Raw genomic sequence first — 14,221 nt, forward strand, 5'->3', positions numbered from 1 at the left:
GATTCTTTGAATACACATCAATGTTTATTCACCAGTGCAGTGCTTATGTATCCATAGATCCTCCAGCAAAGTGGCATGAGAATCACTGTGCAGTATTGAAGTGGTAACTATAAAAGTTGCTTGAAAGCTACAAACACCTTCAAAAAACACTTCTCTGACAACCATCTGTAAATTAACAGGACAGCATTTACATTTTGAGTTAGGCAGCTCCAGCCTTGAATGTATGGTGATGGAATGAAGACAGCTTTAATACGGCATCCTAAAAGCACTGCTCAGTAAACCAGAATGCTCTTAAGTAGATGTCTGATTCCCTCAGGATATAGAGCTATGCCACGGATCTCAGCTCTTATAGCTGCTGCTCTCAGTCTATTGTATAATTTCTTAATTACGGTAGTATGCCTTTTTAAATGCTATAAACACATGGATAAATACTGAATCAGTATCGCTATGCTTTAGTTGAAAGTTAATGAATTCAGACCTTTAACCAGAGATCTGTTTACACTACCATCATATCATGTCTTCCAGGCGCTAAGCTCAATTCACAAGTACACACGCCAAGAAGCAGTGTGCAGACGCTGATAAAGGTCAAACACATGGATCAGAGGTAATATAAATAATCTTCAAGACAATCAGTCAATTATTAAGTCTACAAATGTCCTTAATGCACCTTCTCTGGCACTGCAAAGAAGCTTAGGGTTATTCTCAACCCTGCTCTCTCACTACGCTCACAGATTTCCTCTATCGCTTCTTCTCTCGATTACCAAATGTTCGATATTCACAAAATGTGTTTCCTACTGACCTTTGACATCTGTCATACTGTCTTTCATTCATTTCTTGATAGTGTAACAGTCTCCTTGTTGGTTGCATGAAATCCTCACTTCAGCCTTTACTTCAGAATTCTTCTTAACTTTTCAATCTCCTGGCCCTATACTTTCAAATATTGCCTCTCCTTGCTCCTTACCATCCCTCTGCTCAGTATTTAAGCTTTCAGTCTTCACTCATGCATGCATCCACAGTCTGGTCCCTCTTTACCATTCTGATCCTCATTCTTACTCTCTTCCATGCTCTCTTCCTCCCAATTTTGCAAGCCCTTAAGCCTGGATTTAGGCATAGGCAAGTTATGCAACTGCCTCTGATTACAAATTTTCATAGGCATCGGGAGGGTTGCCACTGCCTTGATCCTGGAACAACTGAAGGATTGTACTACTTACCGAATCCTTGAGTCGAATGCTTCACCTTTTCTACAAAAAACTATTGGTGATGTTACGAAGGCAGCCTTAGAATAGGGCTTTCTTACCAAAAAGGAGTATGAATTCTTGAATTTGAAATATCCACGGGTCCCTACTATCTACACATTACCAAAAGTACATAAAAACTTGGAAAAACCACTGGGAAGACCTATAATTTCTGCTAAAAATTCAGTTTTGGAGAGACTTTTGATATATGTTGATACCTTTTTGAATAATCCACAAACCACGAATGAGTGATTCTGCACTTAATATATAGCATCGAAAGGAATATGTGCAGAGAAGTCCAAAGACCACACGTTGGTTAAACAATTATTTCACTTGTTTATTTGGTACGGCGACTCCACAGTTTAAATTAAACACAGTTCTTAAATTTCAACACATCCCCCGACATGGTACCCGTGTTTCGCCCTGCGGCTGCATCGGGAGGGACAGCAAAGGTTTATAATAATTCTAAAAGACAAAACAAAGTAAACACTTGTGTGGTACCATAACAATTGATGGGGAACATCTGAATTATTCCAATATACCCCAAAAAGAAGCCCTTTTGCTCATTGAGGATATTCTTAAGTCATGTGCACCTCCTGTTCACGTTCCTACAGAGTTTTTGACATCATTAACTAGACTTGCATTGACTAAGAATTTTTTCTTGTTTGACTCAGTTTTTTACCAGCAGATAAAGTGCACCACTATGGGTGCAACAATGGCCCCTAGCTTGGCCTGTCTATGTGTCTGAATGGTGGTCATTCATTTCTTTGTGGCTACATTACATTGATGATATCCTTTTAATCCGGATAGGCACAGAAGTTCAATTTTTTTTATTCCTGGATTGGCTCAATAACTGTAATGATCATTTACGGTTTAATTTTAATATTCACCGTTCTCAGAGTTTTTTCTTGATATTTTGATTTCTTTTGAATTGGACAAATTTACTACTACTATTTTCAGGAAACCCACAGATCGTAACACATTATTTTCTTTTGACAGTTATCACCCTTAACCTTTAAAAACCAATATTCCTTTTGGTCAATTCCTCAGACTTTGCTGGCTATGCTCCTCTAAGACTGAATTCATTACACAAGCTAAGCAGATGTTAGCTTGATTTCAACAAAGAGGGTACCCTTATTCCATTTTAAAAAAAACTTTTAAGCATGCCTTGTATGCTAATAGGCACCTGCTCTTTTTACCCCAGTCCCGTTCATCTACAGGTATCATCAACTGCATTTTACCCTTTTCTGTACAGAGCAAGGCTCTTACAACTATTATTCACCCTTATTGGCATCTCCTTTTGGTACACAAGATTTTTGATTGTCCCATTAGGTTTACATTTCACCGCAGTAAAAACTTAAGGGATTTGCTGATTCATTCTGAACTGCCGTCCGTCAATTTACTCATGACAAACATTGGGGGACATGCTTCCTGTGGGACCTGTTCTGTCTGTCCATTATCACTGTCTTTATCCTCGTTTCAACATCCCATCCTTAACAGAACATTTCCCCTACACTTTAAATCCAATTGTACTACATCTGGTATAATTTCTGTTATAATATGTCCATGCCAAAAGCTGTATGTTGGCAAAACCACACAGATGATCAAAACAAGGATCATTGAACACCAATCTTGTTATGGCCGCCGGCCGCGGCACCCCGCAACCAGGGCCAGTCCACACTGTCATGGCCACCGGCCGCGGTGGTTCGCGACCGGGGCCAAGTACCTTTCTGCGGCATTTGGGCCACCTCCGAGGCTCCTGCAGGAGCAGGCTGCTCGCTCCAACGTTCTCCATGTGGCCACTGCCACTACTAAGCCTGGCTGCATGGTTCCTGCGATGCCGGGCTGACTCCTCCCCCTCTGAACTGTTTAGAGACGCACGCACGGTTGAAGATTATAGTTAAAGGGGCCACGACAGGAAGTTGTCATGGCTCCTTCCTGAAGATTTTCCTCGGCTCAGGTACTTAAGGCAAAACAAGGTGGGGGGGGGGGGGGCTGGCCTGCGAAAGCCGGTGCGATCGCTGCCGGCTTTTGCACCCCCTGCCCTCCTGGTGATTTGAAATGTCTTATGTGGTCCTTCTCTTGAAACGTTTGGGAACCTCTGATGAATGTTATTAGCGTGTCCGTTATGTGCATGTCTTATAGAAACCTGTATATATGCATTCATTATTTTAACATATAACTGCCTTGATTGTTGAGAGGCAAGAGCAATAAAATAAACTAAACTAGCGAGTGCAGAATGGCTTTTGGCCAGTGCCCTACTAAGAAAACTCTTCAGAAGAGGTAGAACACATCACTGCTGGGATCAGCAAATGGTTGAATTCTTTGTGGCCCTACCTTTATAAAACTGAATGCTTACCAGAAGTAAGACATGACTTCTGGCGATGACGTGCAGGAGGCGGAAGTGAACGGGGAAAGCTCCGTGGCCTCGCTCCCCCGAATCGGCAAATAAACCATTTTAAAAATATCTGTTTTCGCCGCTAGGATCGAGGAAGGGCTGCCGGAGGTTCTGCTGAGGCTTACCGGAACGAGTAGGTCCGCGGGTGATGCGCAGGTCGAGCGCCCGCGGCAAGTCTGATCACCGACTGCACCGACCGCGTGCTGCCAAGATGGCCACGGCAGCCCAACCTGGGGAGCCTTTGCTTGTATCCGTGAATGAAGAGGCCCTGCAGAAAATATCACAACGGGTGACCGAAGCGCTGGATGGCCGGCTATATAAGCTCCAGACTGCGATGGAGGATATCAAATCCACGGTCGAAGGCCACGCCAAAAGGTTGGACACCGCGGAGGGGATCATTTCTGACCTGGGAGACCGGCTGGCAACCACGGAGAGGACCATAGCGGACCTCCAAGGCAGGCAACGCGAGCTCCTTGCTAAGGTGGAGGAGCAGGAGGACAGAGGACGCCAGAATAATTTAAAAATTATTGGCCTCCCAGAAGAGGTGAAGGAGGGGGACCTAAAGGACCTAGTGGAGAAGTGGCTCCCCCAGCAGGTAGGCCTCCTTCTCGCCGGAGACCAGCTCCAATGTGAACGGGTGCACCGTGTGGGGCCCATGCGGGATGGGCTTGGACGGCCGAAACCAGTAATGGCCAGGATTCTCAATTGGGACCATAAGACTCGACTTTTGAGGTCCTACCACCAAAAAAAGGAGGTGGATTATAATGGCCACAGATTGCTGTTATTTAATGACTTTTTGGCTAACACAGCAGCGCAGCGGAAAGTCATGGCGCCGGCCTGTACAGCGCTGCACAAATGAGGCATTCGATTTGCCCTGCTCTATCCGGCAAAAGTGCGAGTCCAGCATGAAAATAAAACCCTATTTTTCAACTCTAAAGAGGAGGCGGAAGGGTTTGTGGCGAGCCTTCCTCATCTGGCTGGGGAGTGAGGAGTCGACTCTTTGGTGGCCTGATACTTAGCTTATTGTTCTAACACCTTCTACTTCTAACAACTGCTGTTTACTAGCACTTCTACTGGTGTGTTCACCGCTCATTGCGCTTGAGGGGACTTGTTGAATTGTTGAATCATCCCATTAATACCCAGGAAATGTATGCAGTTATTAAGAAGCTTCGGCTTGGGAAGGCAGCAGGCCAAGATGGGCTTGGATCTGAGTATTATAAGATCCTTAACTTTGGTGTGCTTACCCCGCTGCAAGCTTATTATGCTGACTTGTTGCATACAGGTACACTCTCGTCCTCCTCCAATCAATCTGTTATTCTAGTCCTTCCCAAGCCCGGGAAGGACCCTTTAGAGGTGGGATCCTATCGCCCCATCTCGCTGTTAAATGTGGATATTAAAATACTAGCTTCGGTTTTGGCGGCCCGAGTGTCCACTATTCTACCAAAACTTATTCATGGGGATCAGACTGGGTTTATTCAGGGATGCCAAGGGGTGAGGAATGTTAGACGCTTATTGGCGGCATTGAGTTACCAAGCTGAAGCTGAAGCACTGATCTTGAGCCTGGATGCTGAAAAAGCGTTTGATTCCATTTCATGGGAGTATATGTTCTGGGCCTTGCAGAAGTATGGTTTCTCAGGGGCTTACTTACAATGGTTGCATATCCTTTACCAAAACCCTAGCGCCACTATCTTAATCAATGGGATACCTACCGAGGCTTTTCCTATTTCCCCGGGGAGTTCGTCAGGGGTGTCCCCTATCCCCTTTGTTATTTGTTATGGCGCTGGAGTCTTTGGCCATTTGCTTCAGACGTGAGAGGGCCATTAGTGGAATCAGCTTGGATGGTCACCCCCTAAAGATGGCCTTGTTCGCAGATGACCTCTTATTATTTGTGGGGACGCCGCGAACTAGTGTGCCAGCTATTATTAAACTGATCACTTCCATTTGGTTGCTGGTCTAACAATTAATTATGATAAATCTGAGGCCTTGGCCTTACACGAGGATCTCCCAGCCACATGGGGAGGGGAGTTTCCTTTTCGATGGGCTCCCGGCAAGCTCAAGTATCTGGGGGTATGGATTCCGAGGGACCTACGACAATTGTATTCCCTAAACATAGGCCCCTGCATTGCTAAATTTCAAGCACAATTGGACATGTGGAAGCTGTTACCGCTATCACTCTTTGGCAGGGGCGCCCTAGTCAAAATGGTGTTGGTCCCTAAACTCTTATACCTCCTACATATGCTCCCTTGCTGGCTGACGGTGGCTGATGTCCGCCGGTTGCGTTCCAGTATTCAACGTTTTATGTGGCAGGGGAAACGTGCCCATTTAGCCTATGTAACTATGGAATACCCGCGAGAGTGGGGAGGGTTGAATTTGCTGGATTTCCGGTTATATAACATAGCCTGTCAAATGAGGTTTATAGGAGAATGGTTAACGGGGACTTATCGCTACTGTGAGGAGGGGATGTTGGGTTGCATGTCGACCCCGGGGACTCCTTTGTGCCTTATTCAAGTGCGGGTGGAGCAGCGTCGCACTGCCTATTATCCTAAGGTCCTACTAACTCCCTGGGTCCGGGCATGGCGCTGGATGCGGAAAAAGCATAACCTATCGGGAGGGCGGTCCCTGTTGATCCCTTTTTTGAAAAATGTGGAATTTCTCCCTGGCCGTGAGTGCAGCTTGGTGTTTCGCACTTGGGCGGAACGCGGGGTGCTGTTTGCGTTCCATATGTATGATTCTGTTTCAGGTACACTACTGGACTTTGCTACGCTGGCACGCACCTTTCAATTACCTGCAAAACAATTCTATGCTTTTCTCCAGGCCCGCCATTACATGACTGCTTTCGCCTGGACGAACCTGGAGTTGGAGGCTGAGATAAAGTTTGCCAATACCATTTTTGATACTGCGCATTTGAGAAACACTATTACCAGCTGGAAAAAACTAGGACAGAAACTTAGTGATGCTGTTCCACTCCGTCACCTGGCCAGTCGGTGGTCTACTGTTCTGGGCTCCCCTGTTACTGAGAGGCAGATGTCAAGCTGGTGTTGAGGCCTGTATAAACTATTACCTGACCTGGGCCTACGGGAGCTTCAGTTTAAGCTTCTTCATTGTCTTTACTATGACGATGTCCGTCGGTTCAAGATGAAGCTGGCTACATCTCCTAAGTGTACTAAGTGTGGAGCTGAGGAGGGTATGCTGCTCCACCGGTTGATAGATTGTCCATTACTTCGCCCTTTTTGGCAGGCAGTGTTGGTGGTGGTCTGAACTTGCATAGGCGAACTTCTCAGATTCACTGGTTGGATGCTACTCACCTGTACTTCACCTCGTCACACGCCAGGCAGTGGTTCTAAGGCCCGATTTGAGCGGGTGGCTGTTTTGATGGCGTGTCGCACTATTCTTGCTGGTTGGACAGAGCCATTGACGGTGCCTACGCTTGACGCTTGGTTTGGGAGAATGGCCTCTCTTGCACAAATGGAAAGACTGGACCTTCTAGCCGGCAGGAGGCGCCCAGACAAACTTTATTGCAACTGTTGGGATGCTTGGTTTAACACTCTTCCTAAATCTCTTCAGGAAGAATTGCGCCGCAATGGTTATACTACGCAATGGTCATCTAAAGAAGGGGGGAAGGGGAAGGGGGGATTAAGGTATGAATGGAGAATGCATGTGTTGTCTATGGGATTTGGGTTCGGGGAAGGGGAAGGGGTATTGGGGTGAAAATGGAAAACCAGGGTGGGGAGTATGTTGCGATTCTGGTCACATTGTGTTACTAATGCTGTTGAAGCTTCATTTTTGTACTATGTTTATTTGCTTGAGTGGCAGATGTTACTGCCCCCCCTGTTAATAAAAAGTATTTTGACAAAAAAAAAAAGAAGTAAGACATTACCAGAAAGGTCACCAACATCAGCCATCATAATCATGAGGTGGCGAATATTAAGAAAAAATGATGAGCTTGTGTAAGAGGGTCAAGCAAAAAACAAGCTGCTAATTTATGTAAACATCCATCCACTCAGGTGCTACTTCCAAGGCAGTAACAGCAGGTGCTTAATACTATGCAGTGGTATAGCAAGGGGGAGGCCAAGGACCCTGGATGCCAGGCTGTAGGGGGCACCAGGGGGGAGGAGATCTCATCCCGCCTAGGCAAGAAAAAAGGGCCAGCGGCCACCAAGGGAGCCCATCCCACCCAGCAGCAAAAGAAGAGGAGACCTGCAGCCACTGGGGGGGTGCACATGCTGCCTGGAGGCAGAAGAGGAGGAGGCCTGCAGCTGCCAGGGGAACCCATCCTGCTTGACGGCAGAAGAAGAGGAGGCTCGTGGTCGCTGGGGGAGCACATCCCACCCAGCGGCAGAAGAAGAGGAGGCCCACGGCTGCCTAGAGCAGTGGTTCTCAATGTCAGCCAGTGTGTCACTAAACTTCTAGTCCCTGCTGGCCCAGATGTTCCCCCTGCCTCAGCGAGATGCAAATTCTTCCTCCGCCCAGGCTTGAAATGCTGATAGCCCAGGTGGAATGAACAAGAGGGATAAAAGATGCACTAGCAGCATGATCTCGTCTTCTAACCCCGCGGCCCGGAAGAGGAAGTCATGTGCATTGGCTTCGCGCACTGGAAGAAGAGACCAAGATCATGCAGTATCGGCCTGAAGGAGAAGCGCAGCATGGTCCAGAGCCAAAAGAGGAGCAACATAAGCCCCTGCAAGCCAATGGAACTCTGTTCTCGAGGCCATCAGGGTTGAAATAGGAGGAGGCTTCTGCTGTCGTGAGTTCTTCGGTGTGGGGAGAGTGAGTGAGTGAACGAGCATGTGTGTGTGAGAGACAGCATGTGATTGAGAGCATGTGTGGTGTCAGAGAGAGAGAGCATGTGTGTAACTGTGTGATTGAGAGCCTGTGTGGGAGAGAGAGTGCGATCTTGTGATTAAGTATGTGATTGAGAACCTGTTTGTGTGAAAGAGAGCATGTATGTGTGTGTGTGAGTGATTGAGGGCCTGTGTGTGTCCTTTGTGACAGAAGGACCCAGCATGTAGGAGTGTGATTGAGAGCCTCTATGTGTAAGAGAAAGAGACAGCATGTATGTAAGTGTGTGATTGAAAGCCTATGTCTGTAAGTGTGAGAAAGACAGACAGCATGTGTGTAAACATGTGATTGAGTGTCTATGTAAGTGAGAGAGCTTGTATGTGACTGAGAGAGATGAGAAATTTGTAAGCAAACCCCCCCCCCCCCCCCCACCACCACCACCACCACCACCACCATCCTGTTAATTTACAACATCTCAGGTCACCTAGAAATAAACGTTCCCAGGTATGGAGGGCAGAGCATTTGTTTATCCATATTATTTTTAATTATTGGGTCTTTGTGTCTTCTGTTTTGAAATATTTTATTGGTGTCTGGAAATTTTTAGTATGAGTTTTTAATTATTGGATATTCCATTCATCAGCTGTTTTGAAATAATCTGTTCTTTTTATTTGTATGGTTTTACTGCTATAGATTTTATATTTCTTGATTTGTTTTATGAGGACTGATGATGTTTCTCTTTTTCCTTTGTTACAGTGCATACAGAGACTCTGGCTGGTTGCGGTTTCCAGTTCAGTTTTTGTCTGCATGCTTCTTGTTATGCGTTTTGGTCTCTTTATTCTATGTTAGGTGAGGGACAGCACATGTGATTCAGGTGAGGTTTTCTGTTGGCGTGTAGTTTCTGTATAGGGCTCTATAGCAGCCTGGCTTGGTCCAATTTCTTAACAGGAGTTTTAAGGCCTGATGTAATATTTTCAGTGTTGCCTTTTCTTAGGTAAGATGGTTACTATTCGAGTGCTGGAAGTTAGTGCTGTTCTGGTATGGATACTATTTGTGTAATTTCTGCTCAGAGAGTGTACTTTTCTTTTCATTGTGTCATTCTTAACAATGAAAGTAATACCAGGCCTTTTCTAAAATTTCCACCATGGATTATAATGAGCAGTGTGTCACACATGTGAGCTTTGTCTGTCAGGTGTGTCACGATGGGAAAAAAGCTTGAGAATCACTGGCCTAGAGTACCACTGGTCTGGGTGCGGTGACAGCATGGTCTCTCCAGAAAAGAAAGTGGTGGGTCTGCACAGACAAGAAGGAGAGGCCATGCAGTCACTGCTAGAGGAAAGAACAGCGTGTCCTCCACACTGTGGCAGGAAGAGGAAGCATTGTCCTCAGACCAAGCGGTATTGGAGCACTGGAGGAGCAACAGCATGCTGTTCCCCCTCTCCCGCAGACACAGGAACAGTGTGGCATCAGTCCCTGCGGCCTCAAGAAGAGGAGGCTGCCCACGGTACTTCTACTTCTGATGGGAGGAAGTGAACGTGTCCTGATTGGGGGGGGGGGGGGAGAAACTGAACATATTTGTGTGTGTGTGTGTGAGAGTGCATGTCTGTGGTATCTGTGTGTGTCTGTGAAAGAGAGAGAACGAGCATGTCTGTGTGTGTATGTATGTGTGTACAGCATTTCTGTGTTTATATATATGTGTTAGAGCATGTCTGTGTGTGTGTGTGAGAGAGAGTATATCTGTGCATATATGTGGGTGAGAGCATATTTGTCTCTGTGTGTTTGTTAGAGCATGCCTGTGTGTGTGTGTGTGTGTGTGTGTGATTGTGACAGCATATCTGTGTGTGTACGTCTGTGTGTGTATATGTGTGTGAGAGCATATCTGTCTCTTTGTGTCTATGTGTGTATGTGTGTGACTGAGAGCATGTCTCTGTGTGAATATGTGTGTGACAGCATGTCTGTCTGTGTGTGAGAATGTCTCTGTGTATATATGTATATGAAGTATATCTGTCTTTTGTGTGTATGTGAAAACATGTCTGTGTGTATGTGAGAGCATGTTCTGTGATTCACCATGTGTGTATATATGAGAGCGAGGAGAAAAACTGAGCAACAATCCCTCTCTTCTCTCCTGCTAATCCATAACAATCTCAAGGCATCTGGAAATCAAAAGATCCCAGGTATGGATAGCAAGAGTTTTATCTTTTTTTTTTTTTTCAATTTCAAGTACTGGGTGGTGTATGTATCTGCTGTTTTGAAATATTTTTTTAGTCTTATATTATTTTATATTTTAGTTTTATATTATTGGATGTTATTATTTTTGTCAGCTCTTTTGAAATATTCTTTTTATTAGTATGGTTTTACTTCAATTGATGATTTATATTCCTGATTTTATTGTTTGATGCTTTATGAGGAATTGTAATGTTTCTGTTTTTTCATTGTTGCACTGCATACATAGTCTGGCCTGTTATGGTTCACAGTTCAGTTTTTGTCTGCACGTTTCTATTACTACTTTATGGTCACTTTATTCTGTATTTGGTGAGGGTCTGTATGTGTGATTGAGGTTACATATTCTGCTAATTTGTCATTTCTGTCAGGGATCTATAGAAGCTTGGTTTGTTCTGCTTCCCAATAGAAGGTATATTGGTGTTTTAGGGCCTGGTGTAATGCTTGCAGGGTCACCTTTTCATAGGATTGTAATTGTTTGAGTGCTGGCATTTAGTACAGTTTTGTAATGGGAGGTTTATTATATTGTAATTGTAATTTATTTTGCTCATGGCTTTCAGAGAACCAAGCCCACACCCAGCATGTGTTACAACAGTCCTACTATCATATGTGCCTCAAGGGTCTTTTTGGCTTTTATGCAGGGTTTTCTGGTTGACACCACAGCTGTTCATGTAAATATAATATATATGCTGTTGTGATATTTTAACTTTAAAAGACTGTACTTTGAGTGTGCTTTTCATGTAAAATCTTTTATTATAAATGCATAATTTGAAATTGTGTGTGGAGAGGACTGTGTTAGGGAAAGGCTGGGCACAAAGGTGTAAGATTCACTTAGGATGCCTAATACCCTTGCATTGACCCTGCATGGTGGTGCCCTGTGGTGATGCACTGGAGGGTTCCCATCCCTCCCTAGTGAAGAGACTCTGTGCGGTGGTGGCGGATGTTGGTGGGGGGGGGGGGGGGGGGAGGGTTAGAAAGGGAGAGGGCCCACAGGGGTGATCCGGGAAACTACAGATCGGTTAGCTTGATTTCAGTGCCAGGAAAAATAGTGGAAAGTGTTCTAAACATCAAAATCACAGAACATATAGAAAGACATGGTTTAATGGAACAAAGTCAGCATGGCTTTACCCAAGGCAAGTCTTGCCTCACAAATCTGCTTCATTTTTTTGAAGAAGTTAATAAACATGTGGATAAAGGTGAACCAGTAGATGTAGTGTACTTGGATTTTCAGAAGGCATTTGACAAAGTTCCTCATGAGAGGCTTCTAGGAAAAGTAAAAAGTCATGGGATAGGTGGTGATGTCCTTTCGTGGATTACAAACTGGCTAAAAGACAGGAAACAGAGAGAAGGATTAAATGAACAATTTTCTCAGTGGAAGGGAGTGGGCAGTGGAGTGCCTCAGGGATCTGTATTGGAACCCTTACTTTTCAATATATTTATAAATGATCTGGAAAGAAATATGGCAAGTGAGGTAATCAAATTTGCAGATGATACAAAATTGTTCAGAGTAGTTAAATCACAAGCAGATTGTGATAAATTGCAGGAAGACCTTGTGAGACTGAAAAATTGGGCATCAAAATGGCAGATGAAATTTAATGTGGATAAGTGCAAGTTGATGCATATAGGGAAAAATAACCCGTGCTATAGTTACACAATGTTAGGTTCCATATTAGGTGCTACCAACCAAGAAAGAGATCTAGGCGTCATAGTGGATAACACATTGAAGTCATCGGCTCAGTGTGCTGCGGCAGTCAAAAAAGCAAACAGAATGTTGGGAATTATTAGAAAGGGAATGGTGAATAAAACGGAAAATGTCATAATGCCTCTGTATCGCTCCATGGTGAGACCACACCTTGAATACTGTGTACAATTCTGGTCGCCGCATCTCAAAAAAGATATGCGATGGAGAAGGTACAGAGAAGGGTGACCAAAATGATAAGGAGAATGTAACAGCTCCCCAATGAGGAAAGACTGAAGAGGTTAGGACTTTTCAGCTTGGAGAAGAGATGGCTGAGGGGGGATATGATAGAGGTGTTTAAAATCATGAGAGGTCTAGAACAGGTAGATGTGAATCGGTTATTTACTCTTTCAGATAATAGAAAGACTAGGGGACACTCCATGAAGTTAGCATGTGGCACATTTAAAACTAACCGGAGAAAGTTCTTTTTCACTCAACACACAATTAAACTCTGGATGTTCTGTTCCATCAACATCATTGGGAGTACTTGCTTGCGTGGGAGGGTTGCGGTCCCGAAGGTAATTCGTGGGAACCTGGCCGTAAGATCTTCAACAAGGACTTATTACGGCAGTTTCATCTTGATCACACAAGTAAACCTGGACCGGCTAAGAGGGGGTGTTAAGAGGGGAGGTACTGTTACAGTTCTGGCCGCGAGCGCCGCGACCAGACCCTTACCTCCGTGTTCCTGGACCTGTTCCCGCTTCGGGTGGCCTAGTTCGCGGCCTGTTTGGCGGCGTCCCCACGGGGCCCACGCCACCGGGAAGTCTCCCATGGACGCCATGCTTCTAGGCACACGCGCGCGCCACTTGGGCACTTTTATAGGCCGTTTCCCGCCAGTGCTGACTCAACCCAGTTCCTGACGTCAGACGCCGCGGCCTTGATAAGCCGGCCGCGGACACTCAGTCTTTGCCTTGCAACGGGCTTACCTACTGGTCCCCTGTTGCTCTGTGCCCCAGAGTGAGCTGCCTTGGAACTTGCTCCGTTCCTGCTTGCCTGCTACAGTTCCGGCCCGGTTCCAGTACCCGAGTCTTGCTACAGTTCCCGTCTACTGTCCTAGTCTGGTTCCAGTATCCGAGTCTTGCTACAGTTCCTGTCTACTCTTCTAGTCTGGTTCCAGTTCCCAGTCCTGTTCATCAGCCTGCTCGTTCCAGTCTCAAGTTCATCAGCTCGCCTAAGTCCTAGCGGTTGGGCTCCTACAGGCTCCTCCTGGGGGGCTTCGGCTTCCAAAGGTGAAGCCTCACCTAAGTCCCATCGGCCGGGCTCCTATGGGCTCCTCCTAGGGGAGCACCAGCTTCCAGGGTGAAGAGCACCACTACATCCTGCCTGAACATCTTCCTCCCGGCCTGCGGTGTACCAGAGACATTGAACCCCTTTCCCAGTCTCCTGCAGGTCGGTCCAAGGGTCCACTAAACTGAGACTCCATGACATAAATTACTATTTTATCAGAGATTTAACACAGGGCAATTTGGCAACTTACTTGTGTATATTTACACCTGCTCATTATCTGGCATAAGTGATATTAAACGTGTTTATTGTGAAGTACTGACTGGGAGGGAGGTCTGGGTGAACTGGGGGGGGGGAGGGGGGAGTTCAAGCTGAAGAATCAGGAGGGTCTTGATGCCCTGGAGCAAGACTGGGCACTGGTGGACTAATTGGTAAAACTGGTAATTTAACTCACACATATATATTAGAAAATTAGGGGACTTGCATAATTAAAAAAGCAACTTACCTGTAGTATATGCTACTTAAATTTTGCATGTAAAATCTCCACACGTATATTTTTAAAATATAAAGTAATAAAAGCATAAGGCAGTAGTTCAGCACCATTTAACTGCATAAGTTTTAAAATGCACT

The sequence above is a fragment of the Rhinatrema bivittatum genome, chromosome 2, assembly GCF_901001135.1.
Source record: "Rhinatrema bivittatum chromosome 2, aRhiBiv1.1, whole genome shotgun sequence".
NCBI classification, from domain to species: domain Eukaryota; kingdom Metazoa; phylum Chordata; class Amphibia; order Gymnophiona; family Rhinatrematidae; genus Rhinatrema; species Rhinatrema bivittatum.